The sequence below is a fragment of the Teleopsis dalmanni genome, chromosome 1, assembly GCF_002237135.1.
Source record: "Teleopsis dalmanni isolate 2A chromosome 1, ASM223713v2, whole genome shotgun sequence".
Lineage (NCBI taxonomy): Eukaryota > Metazoa > Arthropoda > Insecta > Diptera > Diopsidae > Teleopsis > Teleopsis dalmanni.
In genome coordinates, this window is record NC_051846.1 from 130,280,692 (window position 1) to 130,293,537 (window position 12,846).

Below are 12,846 nucleotides of genomic sequence, written 5' to 3' on the forward strand. Positions count from 1 at the left end.
TGGAACCGTTTATTTCAATAACAACTATCATATTAAGTTAAGTAAAGAAGTTCACACTTATTGTTTGATCTCCGATTTCCGTGTGAATGATTCAGACAGTGCCTGCCAATCAAACTTGATAATAATAATTTCGTCATGATATTTATAACTCAACACAGGTATATACAAAAGAAAAAACCCATTTTAAGAATACATCACACATCATCAGTTTACAGCCATCAGCTACCAAGTATTGTCATGTAATTGGAAAAGTTTGCGGTGCACCATCTATTCGCAAACAGTAGAACTAAAACTTTAAAACTATTTGAATAATTCATCTATTATAAGAGCATAGCCAAAACTGAAAACGGTTCCAAATTTCTAGCACATCGGTTTGAAAACAAAGTTTAGTAAAGACATCTACCATGTATGAAGCCACTCTTCCAACTAAACTGCACGTAAATATATATTAGTGCTGTTCGTACTGTGTTTTTACACAGAATTCGAAGAAACCGATTTAATTTGTGGTTACTTCTGCGATCCACGTTCATTTCCATTTTGTGATCTCTATCTCTAACATATGCTCACAAAGTCTTCGAATGGTTGCATTGCGATTATTAATCGCAAAACAGAATATTTTAAGGTGAATTCATAAAAAATCCGATTTTTTTACCCAATTTTGGAGACCTCGTTTACTGTCTAATTACATCACACAAACAAGAAACTATACACAATATTTGAAAACTAAGAGTATATGCAATATTGTCATTGATTATACAAACAGATGGCGCTGTTGCTGTTGGTTTTAATGCTTAAATTTCCAACTTCAAACCTTAATATTTTGAAAACGAAGCTATATTAACATATAGCATAGCTAGTCTATTGGCTAGATTTAGTTTCTTTTACATTCGGTTTCTCAACTAGAAATATTTTTTGTAGGAACGTATTCAATTAAATGATGTAGTATTTTGTAGACCTCCTGTATAGATTGAGATCCATAAATTGAGAGGTAATTTCAATAAATATAGAGAAGTAAAGCAAGATTATATCATTGAATAAAATTATTTTATAAATCAGAAATCTGGTTTTTCATTTTAGTGCTACGAACTTATTTAACATAGTATGTCACAGGAGATCAAAAAATAGATCCAACAAAAAAATATTATTAAATATTAGAATAGCGCATACGGCCTTAATTATTCCAAAAAAATTTGCAATGTTTGTGTCAAAAGCGCAAACATCATTCTCAACTTAAACAAGAAAAGTCTAACGTCACTCTTTGGTGCACTAACAGGCCATATAGCTTGCAATAAACACCTACACAAAACAGGTATATCCGACACAACTATTTGCAGATTCTGCTGTGATGAGGAAAAGCCTATGAAACATCTGATCATGAACTGTGGTGCACTAGGTCTCAGAAGAAACAAAATATTACGTGCATAGCAACTACAGACTAAAGACCTTCAAAAACTCCCTTCTGGTTCGATTCCTCGAGATACTAAATGTCTAAATACAAAAGTGCACAATGGATCAAGCTGGTCGCAGTGCAGAAAGGCATTAGCCTAATCCAAAAACTATTACATAACATACATAGTGTGTTGAAATATTATAATTTCTGAACCATGATATATTCGCCTACAAATATATGATATAGTTTTGTTATAACTTTCCTAAAACCAATTTACAGATACTATTTTTCGTTTACCGAATAAATATTATTGAATATTATCTATAGAAAAAAATGATTATTTCGTTTGTATAAATTGTATGTAGATTTGGTACTTCAATTTAAATGCCTATCCCTCTACAACAACACCCAATACCTAAGGTATTCAAAACAGAACGTTAAAAATTCGGTATCCAGTTCCAGCTTTCGATATCCAGCTCACTGTGGTACGTTTGGTCGCTTTGTACGGCTGTCAACAGTTCCTGCCCATATGGTTGACTGTCGTTCTGACAGCTGCACCCAACTCTCTGTATCGTAAACACGATATTGTGCTGGGTCAACTATGAGCACACACTTCGAAACTATCTTTCTCATGGAGAAATGTTAATGAAAAATAAAGCTCAATTTTGTACATTTTTACGATGTTTTTCTGTTCAATCACCTTTTTGTGCAACCAGAGCGTGGTGTGTCATCACTGTCTATATATATAAATTCCATTAAATCCTAGGAGGAGCATAGAGCAGCAAACTTCTACATAGCCACATTTAAAGCCTTAAAGCCCAACGATTGCTAAAGCCTAAATGGAGCAGAGTTCGAATAACAGAGTTCGAAGTTCAACCATTGCTCTCAATGGAACAGAGTTTGGATAATATTTATCAAACCAAGCTTTAACTTAACGGTATTTTTACCTCGTTTAAAAAAAAATCACCTTAAATGCTTTGTTTTAAAAATAACAACAGTAGCGTTAATTAAAAACCACTGTAACTTCTAAATTAAAGATCAAATCTTAGAGAAACTCTAAGTATGATTGTTCCACGCAATGTACTTTCTAAAATGTACTTATGTCAATATGTCAACCTTGGAACTTTTCAGCCGATAAGTTATAGATATTAGTTATACCTGTAAATGGTTTTTACTGTGTCCAACTGTAGATAGACAACGCCTGATTCACACCTAGGCCGTAACTTAGAGTATATAATTGTAACGTATGTTGAGTCTAATGTACATTTAAGATAAATAGTAATTAATATGGCCTTGGATCTAGAAACTATCTATAAATGTGATTCCTAAGATTTGTGAAAATTGACGCATTGAAGTTCTTTCAAGCTTTGAATGGTATACTCATCATACTTATTACAACTCCAAATATGGCCGTTAACGCGGAAACTTCAATTTTTAATATATATTTTGCTACAGTAGTATACAATCCTTGTATGGTTATTGGAGTTCTCATAACGAAAATATCTCTGACGAATTGGTTGTCTATATGTAACAAATTATTTATATAAATTTATTCATCTTTTCTATAGGTCTTATGTTACATATTGTGCATTTTTGGTTAAATTTGAGTTCAGTAGCTTTGGAAATGTATCGACCGTAAAATCAGTTAGAGTTCTCTGAGCTGCTAATCTCATTCATATTCCAAATTTCCTTTGCGTGTTTAGAGGTTTTAAGCATCGCTGAATAGTCTTCGGGTGTACAAGCTTCGGTCGCAGTACATTAAATCCAATATTTGCATTTACGTATCTTAAATTATTTATATTTTTAATATAAGAAAATACATCATTTCGGTTGTTCATATATAATTTTTTTACGGTTTCTAAGCATTTGTTGTTGTTCACGCATTTTAGTTTAATTACCGTTTTTAAAGGCTTGTAAATTTTGAAGTTAATTACGATAATTTAAAGTTGTAATAATATTACAAGCAAACTTAATTATTATAATTCAAATGCATTAATACTGCATTTAATGCAATTATGCGAATGAAAACATTTTTATGAGATGAAGTTTTGTTGTTTTGATTGATGAGTTCTGGTTAAAGAAGATTTATTTCCTCTTCTAAAAGTGATCAGGACTGATGAAGCATTGAATCAATTGAACTATTGTCGGAGATGTAATAAAATATTTAACAATAACTGGTTGCAATGATCCATGGAAGCTTTAAAATTGTACTAAATAATCAGTTTAGAAAAATAGTTATTAAGACAATGAATAGAAAATATCAGTTATTTTTTATTTTAAAAAATGTTTCGTGTTAATTTTATTATAAATAAAAAATAGGATTAATATCAAAATTTGATGATTTTACTACAGAATAATAAATTCTAGCTAAAATCCGTTAAAAATTAAAAAAAAGTGAAAATCACTACTAAGAGTAGTTCTCCTTGGACAAAGCAAAGCACTGATCAAACCATACTCCTACAAAAACATTCTTAAATTTTCAAAAGATAATTTAAGGTTGATAACGGGTTTCATTACGAGTCATTATGTTCTGAAATAACACCTACATTAAATTCACTTATCTGCTAATTCGGTATGAAGATTATGCCTCGAAGATGAGGAAACATTATGAATGTCCAGCTTTAACAACGCACAGAAAAAACTTATTTCATATGGAATTTCTGTCACCAGAACAGATTAAAAGTTCTTCTCCAGATTTAGTTTTGGGTTTTTTTTAAGTGACTTTGATACAATGTAACTGTTCTGGACGCAGTACCGGCTGTTGGGCGATTTCACGACAATAGTTTTAATAATAATAACAATAAAAATTAGTTCTAAAGAAATCCTTTTCTGTCAGTACCATAAGATCTAAGCTATCTATTCTTATGGCCACAGGTGTCACAACAGCAAATTCACTATTTAATAGAGAGAGAATAGTTGTAATTTACATATATATACATATATACTAAAATTGTCTACTCGGCCGTTATCCGAACCTCTATTAAGCCAGATTACAATTTATTTTGATTATTTGTCTTTGCACTCATAATCCGAACTCTCTTTTTTAGAACCATGATAACTACATATTGTTTGATATTAAGAAATCTTCATTTATGAGGATCAGTAAATTCAAAAAGAGCATTGCTGCTCTCAGGTAAGAATGACCATGGAGTCTATACTTATAAAGCATACATGCTTTTGTAGAACCTAATTGGTTTGATACATTTACATGTTATTTAAGTACGGATAAGTACGGATGATTGCTCACTTATCGATTTCCTATCGATGTGTAGCAAAATTTGAGTAGATGTTATGTACTCGGTGAACTCATTTGATATTAAGAAACCTGCGTTTATAAGTATAATGGCTAAGCTAATTTTCTATTAATATATATCCAAAGTTGCACAGATTTCTAGGCTATTGCGGTGAAGTCGATAAATATATTTACATCAACAACATTTATTAGCTTTAAGATGTGATTGAATCATATTTGCTCTAACTAAGAAATGCCATAACGACAAATACTTATCCATAAGTGGTTAAATAACCAAATTTGAAAGTTCCACATTTACAAATAATAAAAATGAATAATTCTCGTCCTTTAGTATTTTAGTTGATATCCAGAACTAAGAGTTTTTACTCGTAAACACCTATTACCAAATTTTCTGCGGTAATTGGATGCAGATGATATGACTAATGTTTTTACAAGAACTCAGTCAAAAGGCACAGCTTTTAATTAAATTGTAAAAAAAAATAAATAAACAAAGAGGGTCTACTGAAAACTAAACAAAAGGGTTTTGTGTAACTAGTAACATAATGGCCTATAATTTAGTTTTGCAACGATTCCTTCAAGTTCTGATTTTATTTTTATTTCCAGAGACATTCAACAAGTGCTTTTGTCATTAAAGTCTTGCCTCTGCCGTTTCTTGCATTTCACGTTTCTTGGCATATCTGGAAACTGAAGGCTTAATGCCGCATAAACTAAATTTATGACGTGTTTACGATGTTTTAAATTATAGGTTACACTAATGCGCCTAACCAACGCAAGCCCATGTGCAACTCCAACTGCAACTACAGCCTGCCCGAGCCAGAGCTAAGGAAAAAAAGAACTGCAATAAATGCAAGTACCGCTGAAGCTCCTCTACATTCCTGAATGTGCAACCAATTTGTAATAAAAAATAGCAATTAAAGCTAAAATACGTAACATTGAACCAAATTCAATGACGGATTTTATTCCTGGCACATGGTTCGTTGGTTTTATGCTGCAGGTTATAATTAGTAAAATTGATTAAATTTATTGCTCTCACACATGAAACAAAGGGCCTCAATAATATCATTTTTTACAATAAATGCACTTCTGGAAGACACGATTAATTAAGATAAGCAACGTGTACTTGTGTATGGCACGGCTTATTTCTGCGATATAAAATTGCGAAATTAATTAAATTTAAATCAAGTTTATCATGTTTTTTGAGAGGTGAATGAGGCTCATTAATTTAAGAGTTTTTGTCACGATAGACTGGAGGCGAGGTATGCAAAGATCTGCATTAGTTGGGATTAAATTTTACTGTAATTTCTAAAAGAGTCATAAAAATGTATAACTATCGAGTTCAAATACACATAGTACGTTTAATTCTTACAATTTCATTCCAAATGCATTTTTTGCTGAAGTAGGAGAAAGTTTGGCAAAATTAATTAACGCCGTAAAACTTCCATTTTTATATGAAAACATTTTCTAATTTTCCTATGACCCCAAATCAATAATATTAAAATTTTTCCTATTTATTTATGATTATAACTAAATTAAATCAATAAAAATGAATGTCGATAAATTATAAATAAATTTATTTACGACTTTAACTGGTAATTAATTATTAAATTAATAAAAATTGCTATAATATACGGAACTATAAATTGAAATAGTTAATTCATTGAGATTTTGAGACTTGATCATTCAAAGAAATGCTTCAAATCGAAACTGAACTGCAAATCGCGAAAACCATTATTTTAGCGAAATGAAGATCAAAGCCAACCAAAAAAATATACCTATATAGGCTAATTAAACTTCAGCACCATGCACTTAGATAACATAAGCAGGTCTTATACGCGTTCCCCAAGCGGGTACAGATTTAGAATACTCCCGTGTTGACCTCGCTCCTTACCAATGGGGAAGTTATGCCAAACACTTAACTTCAATTGCTACCGGCAGAATTTCTTTGAATTTCAATGGGGAATCTATCAGCGCATTATATTGATGCGTGTATTTAGAACACTGTGGTGTTGAACCAACAAGGCAGGTAATTATGTAAAAACTCTGGACATCTGTTTATATACGTTAAAAGTTATATAAACTAATGTAATGTCAAAACTTCAAGAGATTTAAGTTAAAAGCTCAAGAACAGTTTTTATTTATAAACCTAAAAGCCAGTGTTTTGAATAAAATTGTCAACTTTACTATTTAAAAAGAGTAAATCTTCTCAACTATAACAAAAAGCTCATTTTTAATATAAAAACACTAAAACTTTATATTGGAAACTAACCCAAAAACCGGAAGAAACCGATATTTTACCGAAATGAAAACTGGAACCGACCTAATAAATTGTTTTTAAATTGAAATGAAACGATTAAATCGTTTTAAATAGAGCCCTGATTAAATATGTGTACGAATGAATTTAAGAATACAAATAATTATATATAAAATTGGTATAAGTACATAAAAAATCTAATTTTTATATCAGAAATAGAAAAATAATATTGTTCAAAATTTATTTTTCAAAAACAATAAATAAACGACCAAAGCCCAGTAACAAATATAAAAACTAATTGAATATTGGTCGGAATAACAATTCATTTAAACAATAAATATATAGATTGATAGATTGAATATAAGAATATGTAAAAATAAAAGGAAAGTAAAAAATCATATGCAATAACAGAATCTAGTTATTATATAAAAATAAAATAGGTTTATTCAATTTTTTTTTTTTTAATATAAATAATTATATTATTACTTATTTAAATAATAATAAAAACAAAATGCGTATAAAAAATAAAAAAAACGACTCTGCTTCGCAGTCGGTAGGATTCGAACCTACGCTCCCAGAGGGAATCTGATTTCTAGTCAGACGCCTTAACCGCTCGGCCACGACTGCATGTTTCATAAGCGGTCTATATGTGACATAAATATTTTTTTTTATATTTTCATACATTTTAAAATAAACATAAAAATTATATATATATAAATAAAATAAAGACAAATTCTAGAATTTCTAGAGTAAAAGTGTTTGTTTATTGGATATAAAGCACCAACCCAAGTCAAGCAATTTCACTCTTATCAACATAGAATATTTTTATTTATGTTGTTAATAATCCAAATCATAATCCAGGTGCTTGAAGCCTGAACCCGTTTAAAACCGAAACTTTTGACTTTTCCGTACAATTGCACCAAACGTTTTCGGTTAAAAAATAATAAGCCAAAACAATGATCCAGAGTTCTATTAAACTTCTAAACTAAATCATTAAAGAAATATATGCTGTTCACAGCCCTCATATATCAGTTAGTTGAAATTAGAAATATATGGAGAAGATTTCCACTGCAAAGCGAAAACTTTACTCCAGTAATAAGGGGAAGAGATGCGTTCAAGAGGATTAACACCTAGCGGTCTAGATTTATCTAAGCCAGGTCCAATTCAAATAATTATATATGAAACTGCAAATAAATTATAAATACCCACTTAACAGAATCAGAATTAAATGTAGAATAACATGGAATTGGTAAACGAATGTTTAGTTGTTATATTTATTACAGCAAAAATTACTGAAGAAATGCCAGTTCTCTAAATATAGGAACTGTATTTTCTTTGCTCTCTTTAGTATTATTGCAATTCTTTCAGCTCCCAATTAATAATTAGGTTGCTTTCATCAGTGCACATTTTCTAATATCATTTATTTAGTCGAATTTTTTCTTTTCAAGATAACAACAAAAAAATCAACGTAAGTAATCCATCTATCACTCTTTCACAGGCCAAATTTCACAATAAGCATTCAATTTTTTTTAGATGTGGATATGGATTGCACCAGAAACACTAATTTTGTTTGTTGAAATGGTTAGTTAGTTAGTTATGGTGGAGAGAGGACCGAATCCTCCTTAATTACCTAAGAAAGCCGTTTTAAATTCACAAATCCTCGTAAAGATAAGATCAAACTACATCCAGCCAGAGCTATTAATAAAGACAAGAATCTGGCCAATGCTTAGGCTAGAGATATTTCCGAGTGTGCTGAAGAAGGGGACCAGAAACTTAAGCCTAGTTCTGGTCAAGCCTGGACATAGAAAGAGCAGGAGTTCTGGTGTTCTTTCTTCGATAGCTGGTAGACAGGAATTGCAGGAGATACCACAGGTCCAGTAGCCTGTAAAGACATATATTACATTAGATAAATCTGATTTGCTTCTGTGTAATAAGTCAAAGTTCTACATTTGTAATAGATTTGCCATGTAGCACTTGACCTGACTACTGAGGCGGCAAGGGGTTTGTTAACATATCCACCAAACAATAATTGAGCCTCGCTACAGTAGAAAATTCGATTGGGAAAATAGCCATCCGAATGCTTACATTCCACGCATTACGCGTTTCATATTAAAAAATGATGCATTGAATGACAGTTCAATGTGACGTGTCTTGAAACTTTCTGGCCCAATCAAGACCACGAAATGATTATAAATCAGGTCCATATTATAAAACTATCATGCAATAATTAAAAAAAAAAAGAATTATCAGGCAATTTATTACGACAATACAATTTAATATATTATAAGGTATTAAGGAAAATTAAAATTAAAACTGCTTTTAAAAAATTTTTATAAAGATGTAATTATTGTATCAGTAATTATTGAATAAAAATTATTTAAGAAATGAAATTCTTTCTTTATTCAAATTGTACCTAATCAAGTTAAACCAATTTGCTAATTAAGAAATGAAATGAAAATAAACTTTAAAACTACCGAAATATTTTTTCTTCTTACTTCTTGTCCTTTTAAAATCAAAAATAAATTTTACAATTTAATAATTTAATGCTAAATATATTATTTTAATTCATTAAAATAAAAATAATAATTTAAAAAAAATAAAAAAAAAACGACCGTGCTTCGCAGTCGGTAGGATTCGAACCTACGCTCCCAGAGGGAATCTGATTTCTAGTCAGACGCCTTAACCGCTCGGCCACGACTGCATGGAGTCCCACGTGCGCAATGGTTAATAAGAAAACACTATTTGACGTATATTGGTGATATAATAGTATTTTTTATTTATTATTTATTATTTATTAAATAAATTGTAAATTGCAATTAGTAATTTAAAATGAAAAATATCAGTATTATCAGAATATAAATAATTGTTATAACAGTTACTCCAGCCATATGCAATGCTGTTATATGAGCTAATTGAATAACATAGAAAATTTCTATGTTTTGGTCTCATTACAATAACAGTTGAGTTTTGACAGCACTTTTTCGATAATAAAATTTTGAATTTACAAAATTAAATAAATATCTCTAGACAAAAAATTATGAATAAAATAAGCATTATTTATTATGTATGTATATTAGTCGATATATGTGTATATATTGTAGAAAAGAACCAATGTGTTAACCTACCACGCCATTCAATTAGAATTTAGTCCTATTTTGCATACGAAATAGGTTTCTAAATAGAAGTTAGATAAGAAAAACTGCTATGACTTATACATACATATATAGAAACTAAACATGGCTAATACAAACAAGCAATCTAGGATCATCAGCTTTGAACCCCCACATTTTTATCCGGAATTGATCAAATCATTGGAGTTTTAAATTATATTTAAAAATGTATTGAAGGTCTATATAGTTTATATTAGTGTTTTAATTCAGTCAGTAACATATTTTAAAACGTATGGAATCCATTACTCTATTTCTTTAATTCCTTAAAAATGTTTTTAATTTTATTAAAGATTTTATTTTCTTAGAAATCAATATTTTCTATATACATATTTACGTATACCTAGGCGTCCCACATTTTCCACTGACTAACAAGTTACTTAACATAGAAGTATGTGTATATAGATTCTGTTAAAATCTTTAAATTTCAATTAAATACTCCCCTTTAATTTGAATAAGAAATAGTTTACACTTTTCCAGAGTACTGAATTATTGTAGCTCACTATATTCAAAACATTGACATTATTTATTTAATCTTTCTTTACTCTTTAATTTTTAATATTTAATCTCTTACCTTTAACCTCTAATCTATAATCTTTCATCTATTCTGCCATAATCTTTAATCTTGAAGTTAATCTGTAGAATTGTGTAGGAAAACTGATTTGATGCTTCAATTGAAATTGAAGATGTCTGTTTGTAACCATAGAAAGGTTTGACACCTCTATTAATTGCTTAAGTTATTATGATAAATGATATTTTTTTAGTAATATTTTTAAGATTTACTTATTTACTTATTTATTTTTAAGATGTTGTTGAGTGAAACAAAGAAAAATATACCTCGTTCTATTATGGATATTTTTTTTTATTACATTTGAAAAAGAAACTATGTATGTAATGCTAAATAGGAGTTATAAAAATCCGCAACTCTGTTGTCCGATAGAAACTAACGATACGCAATCATCTAATCAGAGTAGAACCTTGAAATTTCTTTCGGAAAATCGAAATTATGGTTGTCGAGTTAGCGTTTCTATATTTTTTTGTGTTGGAGATTTTTTTTATCCTTTTTATTTCTTTAACTAGTACCAGATTTGTGTACTAGCTTCCATTGTTAATATTTACTCTATTATAGGTAATCTATTAAAGACTAGTTTGCAAAGATTGGGTATTTTTGTCGACATCGGTGATTAACTTGAATTTTTTCAATTTCATTTTGGTTAGATTAACGGCTTTAATATTAAACGGGTATGGGTATATATTGTTTTTTTATACTTTTATAGGAATTATTTTGTTCTTAGGTATTTAGTGATTACCAGACATCAGTAGTTTTTTTCTTAAAACAGAGAAAACAATATATGTACATAAATATGTGTTGATTATCTGGAATAGCTGAAAAAATGGACCATGAAATTTTTTGTAGTCGCCTTTCTTATGTGTGTAATGGCGATGTTCTCTCTAGTTAACTCTTTTGTGATACTTGTCCCCCAGATATCTTCCATAAAACTTTTCTGGCCTTTATTTTAATAAGTGTACAAGCCTATTTCCAATGAAATATTTGCTGGAAACTAAATAATATAGTATATTCGGATTTAATGTAACAAGTATTTTGTGATTCTTCAAAAGATATTTATCGAAATCGTAGTTTTAAGAATAGTTTAGCGTGACTAGAATTTCCAGGTTTTTATTTCATTAATATAATTTCATGTATCTTTAAAAGTCTATTATTAAATAGAAAAAATAAAATTTTATTTAATATGAAAATATTTCACTAAACTACTTTGTGCTTGAATGTTAAATATGTCACATCTTAGACGTCATTTAGTGATTGAAAATAGGCAAACCCCCTTTTAATTATGGTATTTAACCAGTGAGGAACAAAGAATGTTCAGTCTCTTTAAAATTTTGCAATGTTTTAATTTGTATGATCTTTGCGACTTGAAGTACGTAGCACCTTTCTTCCACTTGTTCACACAGCCACAAAAGCCGCAACTATTTTTTTTCTTGCACTTTTGCTCATGTAAAGTTAATTTTTTTTCTTTAAGACACAAAGAAGCCGCACTCAAAGTGTTTGCTATTAAAATTTAAGTGCACAGCCCAGTAATGAGGCCATCTTAGAAGACAACAGATTGCATTCTTTGTTGTCTTAAGAAAAAGGAAGTACTGTAGTATCGGCAAAAGGTTGTTATGGAAAGAATAGCAGACTCTTGGCACGTCTACAATCACTGGATAAGTGCAACTTGATCTGCTTTTCCACCTCACAAAACTAATTTGTGAATAAATTACAAAACCATTTCTTTTAATAGAAGATTTTTTTTATAAAACCAAGAACTTTTTTTTTTATTTTAATCTTATATTTTCACAGATTAGCAAGAAACCATGTATATCAATTTTAAATAAATGAAGTCTTATTTTTTTTTTTATTGGTAGTGATAAGACTGTAGCTGTGAGAATTAACAGCTTGCATCACATCTTCGTCATTTTAAAGAAGGCCCAACATCGCACCGTAATGCCCGTTTTTATAGACATTGTGACAATGGACACTTGTGTGTCCATTGTACTCTATTGTGACAATTTTGTTTGTTGACCCAAGCGCAAAAATTAACATAATCACTAAAAAGAATTGTTATCTGAAGGGTGTTCTACAAGCACCCGATCATCGTAAATTATATGTATGATGCTTATCCAGTCCTATTTTGCGTATGTCACTAAAACAGTTCTACCAAATCGGGACAACGAAATGGGTAATACCTCGTAGTAGATGAAATACCTACTAGTCCCATACTAGTGT

The 12,846-nt window shown here is 29.9% G+C and overlaps 2 non-coding genes across 2 annotated transcripts; both read right to left on the minus strand.

The window, feature by feature from the left end:
• Positions 1-7,439: 7,439 nt before the first annotated feature.
• Positions 7,440-7,521, minus strand: Trnas-aga. Its single transcript has one exon. It is a non-coding gene; the product is annotated as a tRNA-Ser (tRNA).
• Positions 7,522-9,513: 1,992 nt separating this feature from the next.
• Positions 9,514-9,595, minus strand: Trnas-aga. Its single transcript has one exon. It is a non-coding gene; the product is annotated as a tRNA-Ser (tRNA).
• Between the last annotated feature and the right edge of the window lie 3,251 nt (positions 9,596-12,846).